At 40.8% G+C, this 18,372-nt stretch overlaps 1 protein-coding gene and 1 long non-coding RNA gene across 4 annotated transcripts in view; one reads left to right on the plus strand and one right to left on the minus strand.

Annotated features, from left to right (window-relative positions):
* Positions 1-18,372, minus strand: part of GMDS (GDP-mannose 4,6-dehydratase) — a 490,833-nt gene that overhangs the window by 308,813 nt on the left and 163,648 nt on the right. The window lies entirely within an intron of this gene.
* Positions 1-18,372, plus strand: part of LOC132375371 (uncharacterized) — a 37,428-nt gene that overhangs the window by 5,966 nt on the left and 13,090 nt on the right. For both annotated transcript variants that reach the window (XR_009505986.1, XR_009505985.1), the window contains exon 2: positions 4,057-4,262. This is a non-coding gene — a long non-coding RNA (uncharacterized LOC132375371). The remainder of the gene's footprint in view (positions 1-4,056; positions 4,263-18,372) is intronic.

An 18,372-nucleotide genomic window follows, 5' to 3' on the forward strand; every position in this document is an offset into this window, starting at 1 on the left:
TTAACATCATCTCTGCTACAAAAACCAGCAGGTCTAGAAAATACATCATGGAGATATATATATATATCATAGATAATACAGATATATATATAGATATAGATAGATAGATGGATAGATAATCATGGGTGCATATAAACACAGAACATCACAATTTAACACAAGAAGGTAATCAACAGACTCCAAGGACAAATAAGATACAGAAAAAAAGTCTGTGTCACCTCAGTGGGGTTTTCAAAACGTCCTGAATGATTTTAAGAAACATACTGAAGGTATATTCATTCTATTAAGAGATGAGGTGAAGGTAAATATATGCATTAATCAGGGCCTGCAGTAGAAGAAAATCATGACCAGGACATTTCAAATCGGAATAATTACTGGCCCACATCCAAGTAAGTGACATCACACAGACATCAAATAGAAAGAGGGGTGTCTGCCACTGAGTATGGGAAGTTTTGTCTCTTGAAATAACATGACAAAAGTTATTTTTCTATCTTTCATATTTCAAGAAAAGGAGACATAACTCACAACTATGGAAGGTTCAGGGGAATTTTTGGCTCTAATTTTCCAAAAGGATTTTGAATTTTTGTCTTCTTGAAAAAAGAATGATCAATGAAGGAAATAGGCCCCATAATGGGGCTTGAAAGGCAGAAGAAAAAGAAACTCTACCCAAAGCCTCTTCTCTTTTAGTAGAAGTGTCAACTCTGAACCAAGTAAAGGGACCCTAAAGAAAGAAAGAAAGAAAGCAGTGGAGAGAAGAAAGGTAGGAGAAGAGGGAAAAAACAAAAATATAATAAAAGGGATTTTAAAAGAACCGTAAATTAAGCCTGAAAGTCTTGGATTTTATTCAAAGGACACTGAAGTTCTTGTAAAAGGCACTGACACATTCAAAGCAGCGGACACAGGTCAAGGGGGGATAAAGCAGGTCTAGGAGAAGGATAAATCTAGCAGTGAAAATTCAATCTGTACCAAAAAATCAGAGATGAAAAAGATGAAAATTGGTGAAGAAAAGATACTACAAATGGAAAGGGAAAATAAATATTAAAATATGATCAAAGTTACTAATCTCAATTAGGAATGGAAAATGAAGAAAGCTGTCTTCATACCTTAATCAGCAAAATTCCACAAAGAATCAAAAAATATGTTATGCTACTCATCAAAAGACATCATTTAAGATGAACACAGCCTCAATGGCTAAAGGAAAAATATTAAATGGTCTAATATACATGTAATTAAAATACAGGCAAACATCTCTAGATACCATAGCTGAAATCATCATAATTTAATGAAGAACCATAATTTGAATCCTTCAGATCCAAGAAACCTGATGAACCCCAAGAAGGATAAACACTTACAAAACTACAAAGCTTAGGACACACTATAATGAAATTACTGTAAACTAGTGATATAGAGAAAATGTTAAAAGCAGAAGAAAAAAGATCTACCAGGAAACAAAGACAAAAATGACTGGAGATTACTTGTCAGATGATATAAAACAGAGTACAAAGGAAGGAAGATTTTAAAAGTGCTGAAAGTTACTGGAATTCTATGCCCAATAAAAAGTAACTGTCAAAAAAGAAGGTGGAATAAAGCATTTGTTTCAGAAAAAACAGTAGCTGAGAAAATTTATTGAGAGCAGACAGGTACTTCATAAAATGTAACTGGAAGTTCTTCAAGTTGAACAAAAACTACATCAAATGGAAATTTGCATCTCTGCAAAGAACTGAAGAATGTCAAAAATAATAAAGATACAGGTAAATAAGACTTTTTTACTCTTTTAAAAATTTCTTTAAAGTTGTTTAAACCAAAAATAACAATATATTGTAAGGTTAAAAAGATATGTGAAAAGAAAATCTATGAAAATAACTATAGCACAAAAACCAGGATGAGAAAATGGAAGTATACTGTTGTCAGCTTCTTACATTACATGGGAAGTGGTCTAATACCACCTAAAAGTACAGGTAGCGAATGATAAGAAAAAAGCGCTAGAGCAGTCACTAAAAAATTTAAACAAAGATGTACAGTACAGACAAATAGGATGGAAAGTTGATTGTTTAAATGTTTTAAAATACCCAATTCAACCCAAATAAAGCAAAAAAAGATAAGGCCAAGAACACGTGACAAATAAAAAACAAAAGATTAAACTATAGCACTCACACCTCACCATAAAGATATACAGATGGCAAATAAGCATATGAAAAGATGCTCCACGTGTTACCAAGGAAATGCAAATTACAACAAGGAGACACCACCACAGGCCTATAGAAGGACCCAGACTACAACAGTGACAACGCCAAATGCTGGTGAAGATGTGAAGTGACTGGAATTCTCATTCACTGCTGGTGGTGTAGTAATATCAGAGATAAAATACAGAGTACTAAGCAGCAAGACTTAGAAACTAAACTAATAGAGAAATCTTAATTTTTAATAATTTCTCAGTTCTACTCTTTAAATTAGGTTTGCTGGAATGCTTCCAATTTTTTAAAATTTATTTTTAGGGAGGCAGAGTTTTAGCTTAACTTCATAAAAATATTAAAATAACTATAGATAACATTTTGCAATGCCTTAATAATCATGAGAAAAGACTACAATGAACACAGATGTATACATTTTTTTAAAAATCAAAATCATCATAGAACCCCATAACGGGAAACACTCAAAAAAACTGAAATTCAATGGGGGGAATCACTAGTACTTAATGTAAGTGAAGAAGAGCGACTGTTTTAATAGCTACAATAAATGCCTAAAAAGAAAATTTGTAAAATTAGGAGGATGACAGAATTATCTGAAAATAACACATCTACTTGCATAGGAAGGCATTTGCTTGAACCACACATAGATTCGTTTTCCTTAAATCAGAGACGGAATGTTACTTTAAAAAATGTAAAGCCTGAAACTGTGCTTATCTACGATGCATATCTGGAAAAATAAAACAAATGTAGAAGGTTCTTAAAAATCATTTTCCTCTGAATGTCTTCAGCTCCTGTGCCCCCAGTTGAGACGGTCGGTCTTGTGCTTCCTCTCTGGCCTGCCGTCGCTGGTGCGTTTGGCTTTAATCAGGTGCCGGGCAGGAACTCCACACCCCGCTGCCTCTCTCTGATGAGGAGGGTCAAATTCTACAAACTGGCGGGTTCTGCTTTTAGTGACTCTATTTGATGAATCATTTGCTTTTAAGTATTTGAAAAGGGCATCAGTGAAGCAGTAGCCCCCCTTGTTGCTATTTTCCGGTCTATTTATAACCAGACACTCCAAGGAGCCCAATGCTGACCCTCTTTACCTACTAAACCTAAAATTTAGGAAGAAGAACGGATAAACCGCCTAACATTGAAATAACAGTCGTGATCAAAGCTGAGGTACTTGTTGTAGAGGTCTTAGGACCATTAATATTAAATTAGCACACTAAGAGACCAAGGTGCCCTCTTCTAACAACCAAGAGAGATAAAATGAGTACTTAAAGGCTGAGCACAGAAACTCAAGGATTCAGTCTCTAGAAACAGTAAATACAGAATTAAAGACATAAAAAGAGAAAAAGAGCCAAAAATTAATATAATAAGCAAAATATTTATGACTCGGTCTCCAGATCTTGTCTGAACGGATTCCTAAAGCTCTCGTCCAGGTGTAGGATATCACAGGTACTAGCATCTTGGAGTGGCGGGACGTAGCGGTCCCATCCACTGACGACCAAGTTCCAAACGAGCTCCCATCCCACACATGCACGGCGACAGCTCCCCACCAGGCCACGCACAGCCCGCTCTCCCCAGCTGCAGCCAGCCTGCAAGGTGACACTAAGGAGGCATGTGCCCCCAGCGGGGAGGGTGGCAAGGAGCCGGGCTTCCTCAGCTGTACCGCTTTGATTCCGAGGTTACTACAAAAGGGCAGAGTCTCATTAACACTCAGCCAACTGTCTCTCAACATCATTAAAATGCTAACGCAGCAGGCCAGCCGTCAAATGGCCTTGGTGTTATCCTATGAAGCCAAAGGATGAGAAAAGCTGGACTTGAGGACCAGGGAATGCCTTCCACTGAAACCTGAATTTTGTATCTATTTTATGACCGACAGGCTCCCTACACCTAGCAAGGCAACGGAGCATGGAACAGCACAGACGACACATGTGAGTTACACCAAAACCAGCAAGATGTAGTGCCAAAGAGATGGGGGACAGGGTCTAAAGAAACCAGAGTGGAGCAAAAAACTTTTTTAATTTCTTGGGGCGAGGCGGGGGTCTGAAGAAGAACAGAACCAAAAGATGAGCTGGAGTATGAAAGGTAAGAAAGGTGTGAAATGTAAATGAGTATGAAATGTAAATGAGTGGATGTTTGACACGTGCATAGAAAGAGCAGCTCCTGATCCCTAACTGGCAGCAACTCATGTTCTGAAAACCAAGGGATGATTTTGTAGCATTCTTCTGGTATCTCTTTACATCTGTGAGGTTCATAAGGTAAAAAGAAGTATGGTGATGCTACACATTATTCAAAATATCACAGAGATGCCATCATTTTTAAAAGTTAAACTTTAAAAGGAGGGGGAAAATCACAAATGAAATCAATTGTTAAATCTTCTAGTAATTATGCAGATTACAAAAATGAAAATCACCACCACATGTAACACAGTATGATGCTGAGCTTCTTAGAAACACAATATGTGTTATTATGTATATACCACAGGTGCACAAAACACTTTAGACTGCAATGTGTATCTTTGAATTTCACTGTCTATTTGACTATACATGAGAACAGCATTCCTAAAAAAGATAAGGTTTTGCTTTACATATATGTAAGTAATTTGGAAATCAGTCAATTAGAACATTCCAGGCAAACAATTTTGAAGCTTTAGAACACACTAAGAAAACACCCCTAAAGCTCTAATCAGCTTTCCTTCTGAAGAATAATAAAACTGTTCAGTTACTTGTCTTTTAAGAAACTGGGTGTTCTCAACACATAATTAAGAATTTTTTTAATTATTTATAATTGACTTCTATAATTTATTTCCTTAAATACACAGATCCTGGGCCTACTTAGCAAGCCATGTCAGGCAATATTGAGGTAGGTCCTAGAATCTAGGTGAATGACTGGCAAACTGTATTCCCAGAGGCGTTTCAGGCAATTTTCAAATAGCCAACTTGAATTTCATTTTAAATTATTTTGAAAACTATACTCATGTAAATTACATTAACATTTAAAATAGTGGCAACTACCTCAATATGTATTTATGCTGTCAAGTTAAACTCATTTTTATCTAGACTTTAGCATAAAGCTTCTCCTGCCGTATTTACGTGCACTTGAAACACTTTTAAATGTGTCATTAATTAGGAAGGTTACAAGCTACAAAAGGACAGGACATATGTCGCTTCCTCATAATAATTATCTGTTGGATGAACAAACTGTTCTGTGCTACAATTTTCAGAATTCAAAACATAAAAACTTGGTTGGGGGACTTCCCTGGTGGTCCAGTGGTAAAGAATCCACCTTACAATGCAGGGAATGCGGGTTCGATCACTTGTCAGGGAACTAAGGTCCCACAGGCCGTGGGGCAACTAAGCCTGTGCGCCACAACTACTGAGCTCGCGCGCCTCAATGAGAGAGCCCGTGTACCGCAAACTGCAGAGCCCACGCGCTCTAGAACCCATGCGCCACAACTAGAGAGAAGCCCGAGCAGACCACGCGCCGTAATGAAAAGATCCTGCATGCCTCGACAAGGATCCCGTGTGCCACAACGAAGGCCCAACACAGCCAAAAAAAAAAAAAGGGGGGAATAAATAAATAAATAAATAAATAAAATATTTAAAAAAAAAAAACAACTTGGTTGCAACTGGGAAACCTGAGGAGCGGGCCACGCAGAGGTGAAGCCCCTCCCCAGGGAGCCTTCCACGGCCCGGGTCCCCCAGACCCTCTCCAGAAAGCAAGGATGCAGCAGCCAGCAGGCTTCACCCCAATAATGAAAAATACGAGAACGTGAAAGGCTCTCTAAAACAAGTGTATCCGAAATACTCAAAGAGGTAAAAGAAGCATAGCCACAAAGTAAGAAGAGGTGGATTTGAAGAAAGCGCTAAACAGAAGTTCCATACAGTTGGCTAAATAATAACAACAGGCATCAATGGATAGGCTGAATAGTACACGAAACTGTTCAAAAACTAGCCGAACTACCACTCAAGAATACAGGCAAAATTAAGATATTTTCAGACCAAGGTAGAGCATTTATAACTCACACACCTTCACTGAAACACCGCTAAGGGACTTACCTGAACAGGAAGGAATTTAGACTCAAAGAGCAGGAGCGGGGTGGCAGGAGTAAGAGTCAGAAAATTAACTGGTAAACACACAGGTAAGGCCAAACAATTACAGGCTATATTGAAAAAGAACAGAATAATAAAAATGACTAATTGGAAAGATATGCAAACAGGGTAGAATTAAATTACTGGACAGCAGTACGTGGCCCTGAGAAGCAGCAGATCAATTAGTGTCCTGAGTAGGCAGTGAGAATTATGATTTGGATTTAGAGTTTATAAAGTATGTGTGTTAAAATTAAGCATAACAGCAAAAAGAATACAAATTGAAAGTATAAATTCTGAAGCAGTAGCTGAGGAAAAAGAAATTTTAAAAAAATCAAAGTAACCAAAGGCAAGAAAGAAGAAAAAAAGGAGACAGAAAAAGTAGAAAACACACACTAATCAGATAGAAATAAGCACCTATATATCAGCTGTAAGAATAAATGTAAACACTTTAAATTCTCTATAAAAGTGATAAATATAACTGAAGTTACAAAAAAGGAATGCCTAATTCTCTTTTATAAGTATATACTAAAGCAAAAAGGACAATGAATGGTTGAAAATATAAGGAATAGAAAAAGAAATCCCAGGCAAGTACTTACAAAAAGAAAGTTGATTCAGTAACATGAATGCTTTTTTTGCTTTAAATCATAGCATTAACAAGAATAATGAGGCATACTACATATTGGTAAAACCATCCCCCCAAAAGATGTGATAATCATAAACAAGGAAAAACAGATAAATCCACAATGATAGTGACAGATTTTAATATTGATACTTTGTGGGATTGCATCTTCAATGCAATCGTTCAGAAAAAAAAAAAAGACTAAAATAAATAAGCTTAACATTCAACGGAAGAAAAAACAGAACAAAGTACCCAAAGAAAGCAGACAATACTAAAATTGAATTTTTTGTTTCTATTTTGAAAAGAAACCTCATTTATTTCCATTTGTATCCACATGTTGCTAAACCTATAAACTAAGGTCCAACATAAAAAGATGCTGAAAGAATTCAAAACTTAAACTATTGGCTAAAATCTGATGAGGGTGTGTGGGTGTGTGTGTGTGTGTGTGTGTGTGTGTGATAAATATTTAATGAGTACCTACTAAATGGCCAGGATAAAAATGGCCATTTAGTGAGCTTAGAGCCTATTGATATAAATATTTAGAATTCTTAATGTGGGCATGTGCACACACACACACACACAAATGAAAATGTCTTTCCTTTTGAACTTGAAAAAAACTTCAAATCAAGCATTTATTGACTTCATACATGCTGTTATTAGCCAAGTAAATTCAACTCACATGCTGCATGAATAAAGACTATGCCAGCTCAAAAGAAAGTACTTTCTACATTGTAGCTTAATCTTCGGGTCTATAAGTGAACGAATGACCATTCAGAATGAATGAGGATGCTCTTCATGTAGCTAGTTGCCAGGTCAACATGTTCCTGGGCAACGTGAACACGTTTCAAGCTGAAGTCAGTATTTGGAAAGTGAAAGATGAAAAAATAATGGGCAAGTTCTTTCTCAATGCTAACTAACCTACGTAGGAAATAATGCTTGCTTGACTGAATAATCAACTCCATAAAGAAGATTCACTAGTCACATGGTAACTTATCAAGTCTCCCTCACTCGGAGATGTTATCGTTTAAAAGAAAAAAAAAAGTTTTTTGCTAGATGGCCCTTAGAGTTCTTGACACGACAAAAACAACTTTTTAAATTAATTTTAAGATTGCTTAGCACATTTTGCTCACATGCACAAGTTTTACTATTATATTTTTAATGTAAAAGTTTAACCCTCAGAACAATCACTTTAGTTCAAGTAGCACCACTTGGCTGCCAAATAAAAACAGTGCTCCACAGGCAGAGGGCGGTCAAAGGGCCACCACCTGGTCCTGGGACGCAGATCCCCTGGGCTCTCTGGCCATGTGGCTGTCCTTATGTCAGGGTGCAGAAAACCTCCCAGCTTCTCTCAAGTCGAAGTCAGGAGGCTCCGCCCGGGCCCCCCATGCACACGCCTTCACTCCGCGGTCACTGGCCCCATTTGTCACCCTGCTGATCGCGGGCGTGGCCTGTCCAGCCTGAGGCAAACATCTTCTGTATGCATCGTGGGTTTAAGGAAGTGGCACACAGGACAATACGGACTTTCCAAACACAAAGGCATGCGAAAAGACCTTTGCAATTTATACATGAAACATAAAAAGATTTAATATCAGTACACAATCATTTTTCTTCGCAAATGAGAAAATGCTCTTCAAAACCAGCGTCAAAACCATCTGGGGTTGTCATTTTTATTTTCTACATCACTGGCTACAGGTGCAACCTTGCTGAGAAAGTCAGTTTTGTCCTTTGTATGATCTGCGCACGTTCTCAGCAGGACGTTTAATCTCGGCATTAACGTTTCCTAAACTGCTCGAAACCGCTCTCAGGATTTCCTAGGAATTCTTCCCCAGGGCCGGTTTTGAAGATGCCGATGGAGCCCGCTGCGGGCGGGTGAGGCGTGCACAGCGGGCCACCAGAGTCACGGGGGTGCTGGTGTGCAGTGACCAAGTCTGAAGTAACTACTCTCCCAAACGAATGCTACGGCTTCGTCGGTTTACCGAACGTTGCCTATGGAAGAGCTCTGCACTAATTCTGAGATGTTATCAAGAAACAGGAAATGAGTCAAAAATGTTTTTCCAAAGAAGGATATGGATCATATAAGAAATAAGACAATAATAAGGTCAAAGAAAAACAGAACAAAAATTAAAATAAAAACCCCAGAAACTATGAAATACATATTAATATGCACATAAGCAAAAATATTATGGTAAACTAGGAGCTGAAACCAGAGAATGACGGTATCAAACAAGAGCATTTAGTCTAAAATGGCTTCAGGAAGACGCAGTCCCTGTCGGTCCTTTTGAAGCTGGGTGTTCTGACCTGACCCAGAGAAGAGCACGGCCACGGGCATGGCTGAGGCACGGGTGGCAAGTGTGGTGGGAAAGGCCACCCGGGACCGTCTGGGAGGACACAAAGGCGGCCAACACGAGGAGCGGAGCAGGCAGACGTCTCTGACACCAAGGGCCACCCCCTGTTCCCTTTCCTTTGATTTCCGGTTTGCTTAAAAGGGGGTTTCGGTGATTTTCCTTAAGGTGGGAGATTGAGAAAGGTGATTTTTATTTGAATGTATCAGATATGCAGACATAGAGGGGGGAATTCTTATAAGAAAAATAAGTGCAGGAGAAAAGTGTTAGGGTCTGGAATAAGAACAGGAGTGATCAACATAGTGGTTAAGTATATTTCGTGTATTAGTAAGACCCAACAACAGAATTCACTGAAGTCTGCATAGCAAATAAGAGACAGGATTCTTCCAGAAACAAACGTAAGGAAATCAGAGGACAGCAGACTACATTATAGTTACTGGACGAAAAGGTAAATGGCATGTCATAATACAGGCTTAACAAGAAGTCATAAATTTATGTTTCATAAAGTTTATGAAAAGTTCTTTTATTAAAAACATCATAAATGAAAAGTGAAAACTTTATGAACTTATTGCATCATCAAATTGGTGTTCTATACTTTCGATACAATTGATACATTTATTACCACATCATGGTCCTTTTCTTCTGCACTGTTAGACTAGAAAAAATTCTAGCGTCTATAGTTCTTTTAACAAAGGTTTAAAAAAACTTTAGAATAGTTAAAGGAAAACAAAAAATCCTTGGCAAAAGAACAGCCTTAAAGATAGCAACTATAAAAGGGTCTAATGAGGTCTTACGTATAAAAAGGCCTCTTACCTATTTAATAAGCTCTGCTGTGGATCTCTATTTTAGCTCCCCTTAACAAATATCTTTTAGTGTAAAAAGAATACTTCCACTCAAGCAGCGTCTCGTTCTGTTTAGTGTGACCAGTAAGGGTAAGCTCGCTCAGCGTGACATGCATATCAACACCCTTATGAGTGGAAAGAAACGCAGACAAGAAGATAATTTAATTGAAGTTAAATATGTTTCAAGTTTCTCTCAGTGGAGAAAAGGTACACATATTTTTAAATCCTAAATCATTTACCCTCTGCAATTATCTCATCCCCCAGAACTCCAAAATCAATTTGACTGGACTTTCATTTCTGCTTTATAATAGGAAAAAATGACACATTTCCAAATTTAATTAACCAAAACAAAGATTCCTAGGACACCCCATGTAATTCTGAGTGGACTAAACAATACATCTTAGCTGCTCAGGACAAAAGGTCATTTGGAAGGGATGTGCCTTTAAGGGTTTACAAAGGCTTGGTCTTCAGTCCTGTAATAAAAGAGGAAGCACATCTCAGTAAAGGAAGGATGCCCACTTTAAATAAGGAAATGGGTTTGCAGGATGCACACAGGCTGCTTTCTATTAATGATAAGGACAGTCTACAAAAAGAGCTCAGACTACTTTAACTTTCATGTAGAACGCCTGCAGAGAACGCCTAACGTAAACAGAACGACAAGTAAAGTGTCCACTAGCCACTTTATTAAATGATTTATGTGTTCATAATAAAGGCCAGTAAATACTGACGACTATATTCCTTTTAAGACCTGTAATTACTGGTGTGATGATTGTATGCCAGGATCAACACCAATAATGTTTGGGGAGAGAAGCATACTTTAGAGGTTTATGAGGATAATCATACAAGATAGATGGCTTTGCTATGTGACTTTTTTTTTAAACCGGGGGAATGAGGAGGCGGAGGTTTCTTAAAACCTTTACCATAACTTAAAAAAAATGTTATATTGTATTGTATATGTTTAAGGAATGTAAAGCATTATGTTAAAGTTTGATCTCCTTCAAGACAGAAAATAAATCCAAGCAACATCCTAACAAATATTAATTTAAATTTAAGTTTGGCCATCACTTTTTGGCTTCTTCCATCTCTCTCCGTCTGTCTCCCCTCTGCCCTTTGTCTCACACACACACCCTAATCAGATGTTTCTCAACTACAATAAAATAATTTACAACCTTATTTAATGACTCAGCTGATGACGGTCCAATTGTCGACTTGCCCTGCCTCTGACCCCTCATCTTCCTTCTCACCATTGGGTGTGCAAAAGCAGATAAATTACTGACCCAGCAAAAACCCATTACAATTTGTCCAGGGCCCTGGGGCTTCCAAAAATTGCCCCGATGACGAAGGAAGACCAGGTTACAAACTGCACCTATGGTCCAGCCCAACGTCTGCACACAAGGGCAGTGGCGGATTTCACAGTGCCAGGAAGCATGTGCTCGTTCTACAGGACTGTGTCAACCACCAGTTCTACTATGAACTATTCCTGCTTGTCTTCTGGCAGGATCGGGGCTGACCCCCTGCTGGATCACACAACAGGCTGAATAAGTGTATACGCGTGGGGTTCCACGCGGCACCCCAAAAGAGAAAAAGTTTATCTGCAATAAGGTTAACTGGAATTTTGACATCAAAACATTTCAAAGAAATATTTCAAAGAAGCTACTTTAAGCATGAATATAAATTTTGTGTCGTCTTGAGTTACATGTCGGAGTGTGGAAAAGGCAGCATGAAATACTATTTTCCATGCTCTGGGTTCCTTCAGGATTTCAATGTGGTCCTGAGCAAACCTCTGCTGTAAAAGAGACGACATGCATTTCGTCTGTTGAGCTGTTTCCCCCCCCCGAGACGAGCACCTCAGGGACAGTCCAGACAGCGGACAGGGCGGAGGAGGAGGGAGGGGGGCCCACACGGCGACTCCCCACGGCAGGCCCCGGCTCCCGGTCACTGCTGGTCGCCGTCTCTTTCCTCCACAAGAGCCGGAGCCTTCTGTCTGGACCTTTTAAAAGGTGATTTCCAAATAGAAAGTGACCAAGAATACACGCGTGCCCACATTTTCTGAGGGTACTTCCAGGGATGGTGCATGTGACTGCCTGCATCAAATCCGTGAAGCTGTAAAGCCAGGGAAAAGAGGACGAAGACAAACTTTAATTCGGTGTTTGTAAAGCACCTGAAGGATATTTTTTGCTCTTTTTATTTCAGCATCTGAGAATTTGCAGGGAGAGGAAACACAACTTCAAATGTTGCCTCACTTTCTATTTTACATGGACCTGGTTCCATATATAAAATGCATATAAAATGCTTTCTTATCTAAAATTTCCCCAAGGGTTTGCAGCAAGCGGAGTTTGTACAACAGACTTGACCACAGCAAGTCTGAAAGGCTCTAGTACTCTCCAGGGGTCAAGGACATGTGTACAGAGAAGAATTTTTAAGACTCACTGTAACAGTTCCCTTGGAACTATTACTTTCTGGTGGGGAAAGTGATAGATATTTTTAAAAAGTAGCGCCCTTGCCAAAATATGTATCGGCTCCGAACAAGGCCGTGTGCATTGGACAAACGGTAAAACGGCTGTAAAGTGCTTCACTAAATGTGGGCACACTGCAGGCCAACACACATCGCTTGGAAACCGTGATGTGTGTAGCCCATGTTTCACGAAAATGTGAAATGTGTGTTATCCTCGGGACTCAATACCAATACAACAGCAAGGCTTCTCTCCAATTCCTTTATTATAAACAAAATCAATTACTACCGTATCAAATCTCTCACACGTAAAAATGATCATATTACTCTCCACCGGGGTCACAAAGGCCCACGGGGCGAGCACGTCACGTCAGTAAACGAGGCAGGCCAGGTGCGGCTGCAGTGACCTTGTGCAGTGTTTCTCAGACTCGCACGGGCCTAAAGGAGTCACCTTGGTTAAGTGCAGGGGTTCTGGGCTGGCGCCCAAGACTCCCCATTTCTAACAAGCTCCTTGAGAAGCAATGGCCTGGAGACCTCTTTGCCCTTCCTGCTCCTTTGCCTCGGATGACAGTCTCCACACAGAAATGCAACCAGGCTCAGTGCTAAGGGATTTCTGCAAAGAAGCCGGAAACCCATCCGTTCAACAAGTACGCCAGCCTCGCCTGTGTTCCAGGTGTTCCAGGCATGGAAGGTACAGCAGTGAGCAGACAGGCAAGGATGTGTCAGGACAGACGCCCGACAAGACAGACGAGTGCAACGGACAAGCCAGCGGCAAGTGCTGCGGAAAAAAAGCGTGAAAGAGGGGTCGAGTGTGTGTGCACGTGTGTGTGTGTGTGCAGTTCTAGACAGGGTGACCAGGGATGGTCTCATTGAGAGCAGGACATGTGAGACCCTTGAAGAAGATGCAGGAGAAGTTCTGAGGATCTCTGGGGAACGAGCAAAGTCTAGCTGTGAAAACTGAGCTGAGTGTCCAGGGTCTGTTAACCTGGGCCCGCATGGGCTCCAGGTGGCTGAGAGGCAGAGACCCGGGAAAGACAGGCATCTTAAACCCTAAAGCTTCTCTTCTGATTTTAAATGTGAAAAGTCTAGTTATATATTTAGGAAGTATTAGGCTCCTGGCCATCACTTTCTGGCCTCTATAGTGGTAAGACTTTGCAAATACAATTAACATTTTAGTAAAATGCTTTATGAAAAAAATAATCAGCCATTTTTCTCAGGGCCTCCTTTCTCCTTTCTCCTTCAGCTGTATTGAAAGTGTATAATCTTACGATCAGAAGTTTTTGAAAATGCACACACACGGAGATCCACAAGGAACAAGGGCAGATGTGGGAGTCTCTCAGTGATCAAAGGGTGGAATAAAATCCCAACAGAAGAGAACACTCTGTTGGCCTTCATCTAGGAATCTGCTGCCTCTCGTCCGTCAGCGGGAAGATATATACACGCTGTGAACCGCGTTTCTGGTCGCGGTGCCGGGCCTACCCCGGACAAACGCATCTATCCACCGGTCTTGACATTGGTCAAGCATCTGAAGGGAGGGTGGTCAGCTCAAGGATGCCTGCAGAGACAGTAAATCTAATTTGCCTTTTATCCTCCTGATACAGAATCCTGTGCAGCTGGGAATCTCAGTGTCAGGTGCACAGGCTTCTCTGGGACGTCTACAGAATGTCATGTCTGCAGTCTGGATACTGATCTCATTCTTGGTACTGTCTTCCTTTGCTGCCTGTACTTTCCCACTGTCTAGTTGCTCCCTTAGTAACATTGAGCTTATTTTCTCCTGGCGTATTGTATGTATCCTCACACTTGCCAACACTCCTGAAACCCTTTTCAAACTAAGTTCTGGAGTCCATTCGTTCATTAAATATTTACTGATAGATACTATTAGATGCTCGGCATACACCAGAGAACAAAGATCCCTGCCCTTAGGGAGCTTACAAAAGTTATATATATATATATATATATATATATATATATATATATATATATATATATATACACAAGACAAAAAGTAACTTGCTCACAAGGAGTCTGATTTAATCAACAACATAATTAGTAGTAAGATCTCCACTCATTATTGTAAAGCTGCTAATTCACTGCTAGTTGAAATGCCTTCCACAAGGTCAGTCAAAACACTGCCAACATGTGGAATATAACTCATCTTGACAGACACAAAATAGTTCCTCTTCGTGATCTGCTATATAACTCACTGACTCCCAAGAAGAGAGCGCAAAGAAAAATTTTAAGAACAATTTGGGATTTTCCAAATCTCATTTAAAACATTTTTAAAAGTCACAAAAATGAAAGCAAAATAAATAAAACCCATGTAACATGTGGTTAAACCAAGTTACTGGTATTTACTCAAAGGAAAGAATATATTAAATCTTGCAATCAGCTGAATGAATAATCACACAGGAAGAGAAAGACTGAGGTCCTTGGAATTCCGGTCATTTCCTTTCCTGGATTATTTTAAATTGATATTTTCTTCATTTGTAATTTGAGCCAAACCATATGACCAGTGGAATAATAATTGCATAATCACTGAATCACTGATTCATTAATCAATGAATAACCACTGCTGACAGAAACCATAAACCCCACCATGCAGTTAATAGTGAAGAGCTCCGTGAAAAGTTCCCAAAGCATCATGTTATTCTGCTCTTGAATTGATAAACTAGAACAATATTTATTTTCCTCAAAAATTATCATATCGTTTGGTGGGAGGTGGGAGGGAGGGTCTCCATTATTTTTGTCCAAGGAAACCTTTACAGACATTCTGGAAAAGATGGACATTGAAACAGGTCAAGTGTGGGACAAATCCTTCATTTTATCACTGGCCCAAATGTTGTTCTCTCTTCTTAAGCCTCCTTTAGAGTACATCACAAGGAGAAAGTGGCAATGTTTGATTCCTAAGAAGAAATTTATTTCTTAAAAGGATGCTCTCATGATATAAAAGCCTTCTGGAAATTTACTTTCTAAAGGAGTTAAATTTCCAAGGTTCCATGCCATGGCCTTTTGCTGCACCATTTTCCCTGCAACGTGCCTGTACCTGGTGCCTTAGAGCAGGGGTCCCCAACCCCCGGGCTGCGGACCAGGACCGGTGTGTGTCCTGTTAGGAATCGGGCCGCACAGCAGGAGGTGAGCGGAGGGCGAGCGAGCGAAGCTTCACCTGTCGCTCCCCAATGGCTCCCCATTGCTCTCCATCGCTCCCCATCGCTCCCCGTCGCTCGCATTACTGCCTGAACCACCCCCTACCCTCCATCCATGGAAGAACTGTCTTCCAGGAAACCGGTCCCTGGTGCCAAAAAGGTTGGGGACCGCTGCCTTAGAGCCTAAAGGCACAGAGCAGTAGTGCCTGACCCAGGCTGCCCATCAGAATCACTGGGGGCTCGTATCAAAACGCAGGTTCCTGAGTTCAACTTCTAAAGAGTTTGTTTCAGTAGCTCTGAGGTTGAGGCTTAGCTATTGTATTTTTGATAAATGCCAGCATGTTCCTAATGCAGTCTATTTATAAATAAATATTTTGGCATCACCAATCCTGAGCAGAGTATGTACCCCTTGAGAGGCATATATAATGGTTTGCAGAGATATGAAAAAACATTTACAGTTTTATATCTATTTTTATCTCTTTCAATTTTTGAGTTGAATGATTTATAATATACAAATATATGGTACAGGATTAAGCATATACAATTTATAAACATATGTATCTGTGCAAATGCATGTATGTGTGTATATAGGGGATTCATATTCAAAAATATCTTTCTGATCAAAAATGTGCACTGGTCTGTAACAGGAGTCAGCAGGCTTTCCTGTCAAAGGTCAGACAGTAAACATTCTGAACTTCGTGGGCCACAGACAATCTCTACCGTATATTCTTTGTGTTCTTCTTTTACAACCTTTTAAAAATGCACGGACTGCCAGCTACAAAAGACTGCATACTGTACAATATGATCCGTTTCTTTGAAATGTCCAGAGCAGGCAAATCTAGAGAGACAGAAGAGACGCTGGGAGTTGCCAGGGGTTTGAGAGGCTTGGGGAAAACGGAGAGTGACCCTAACAGGTATGGGGGTTCCTTCTGGGGTGACGACCACATTCTAAAACCGATGGTGGTGAGGGCCCCGCAACTCTGTGAAGGTACTGAAACCACTGAACGTGCGCTTGAAACGGGTAAATGCACAGGAAGCGAATTCTCTCACTGAAGCTCTTAGAGGAAACGTTAACAGTTGCTCCCATCTTGGCGCTGCACCTGACCCCTAGGTTACAGCCTGCAACACGTACCTAGAGCGGCAGCTCTCAAAGCGCCGCCTGGGGGCCCCCGCCCGAGCGAGGCAACCACCCTGAGACCACGAGGAGCGGGGTGCAGGGCGAGGGCGGCCGAGGGGGGAACAGAGGAGCCGCCCACCCGCAGCAGCGCTGGGAACGGCTACAGCATCACTGGTCTGGCTTTTCCAAACCTCCTGCCACATGAGAAAAGTACACTTATGTAAGCGGTTTTCCAGGATTCTGTACCTTGCAGCTGAACAAAATTCTTTACGAGCTCAGTGTCCCATCGTCCCGAGTTCACACCCAGAACACGGTCTGGACCCGGCTGGCCTCACCAGGTCATTGGCCATGGAGGGCAGGCCTCGCTGTGGGACAGCAGAGGTCAGGTCCGCTGTTCCCCCTCTTGTGCTTCTGAACCCGGGCTTTGATCTGAGTGTCCCTTCTCCGCATCTTCTGAAGTTCAAAGCCCCTCCATCCTTCAAGGCCAACCCCACGAATGAGTCACCCTTCAACATGCGTCTTCCTGTATTTCCCCAGGGATCACCCACTATTCTTTCCTCCCCACTCTGTGCCTCCAAAGGCACTCAACACTTTCCCTTTTACCGTCTACTCATTGCACTCGACTTTCTTACTCATGTCTGTCCCGCACGCCACATACTTATCACAGGACTTTGCACTGAATAAAAGCTCAACTTGTCAGTTATATCAATACTACTGGCCACAATCAAGTTCTTAAGGAGACAGAAAACACCAGAGGATAGCGCAGGAGTACTCGAAACCCCCTTCCACAGGTGACCCCATGTCTTCGGCCCGTGGGGTCCGGGGGGGCCTCAGGCTCCAATTTATCCCACTACTAACAGGGAAAAGGCGGTGCTTTCCTTCCAACCAACTCAGCTTAATATGTGTACTTGTTACCTAATGAAAATCAACAAACCCTTAACTCCTTTTAAGGTCAATGAAGGAAATCAGGGAGACTTAATTAGAGGGTGAAATAAAGCCCTTTTAAAGGGGATTTATGACCCTTCTGTGTAAAGCATTTAAGATAACAAGGTGTTGATAAATTAGGCTCTGGCTGGATAAAGATCTAAATACACCAGTGACACAGATGATGAAGTTGTCTTTTATAAACACACATTACATGAATAAACCAGCTTATTGATTCCTTAATATGTTTGCTAAATGGAAACAAAATCATTGCTTTTCAGTGCCCTACTGCAGAACGCCAGGTTGGCTAGCTATTGGTACCGAGAAATCCAAACGATGTCCAGTGCGGGCAGGTCTGTCTCAGGGATCCCTCAGCACTTCTACTATCCTAGGCTTTGCCATCCACACTATGCACACAGACATTCCTGGCGTTACCCAGCATAGTATTTGTCTATTCCAAACAAGCAGGGCTCCAGGCAAAATGCCAAGAGAGTTTTAAACAATAGAATCATATATGCTGATTAATGATAATTTTCTTCCTATAAACGTTAGGAAGTAAATATAGGCTATACTGAGGGTTAGTAGTTTTCCCCATGAAGAGTATTCTATGGGAAAAATAAACTGTCGAAAAACCCGCTTTGTGGAAAGACTTCAGAGCCTTGGGG

Source organism: Balaenoptera ricei, chromosome 11 (genome assembly GCF_028023285.1).
Source record: "Balaenoptera ricei isolate mBalRic1 chromosome 11, mBalRic1.hap2, whole genome shotgun sequence".
In the NCBI taxonomy this organism is placed as follows: domain Eukaryota; kingdom Metazoa; phylum Chordata; class Mammalia; order Artiodactyla; family Balaenopteridae; genus Balaenoptera; species Balaenoptera ricei.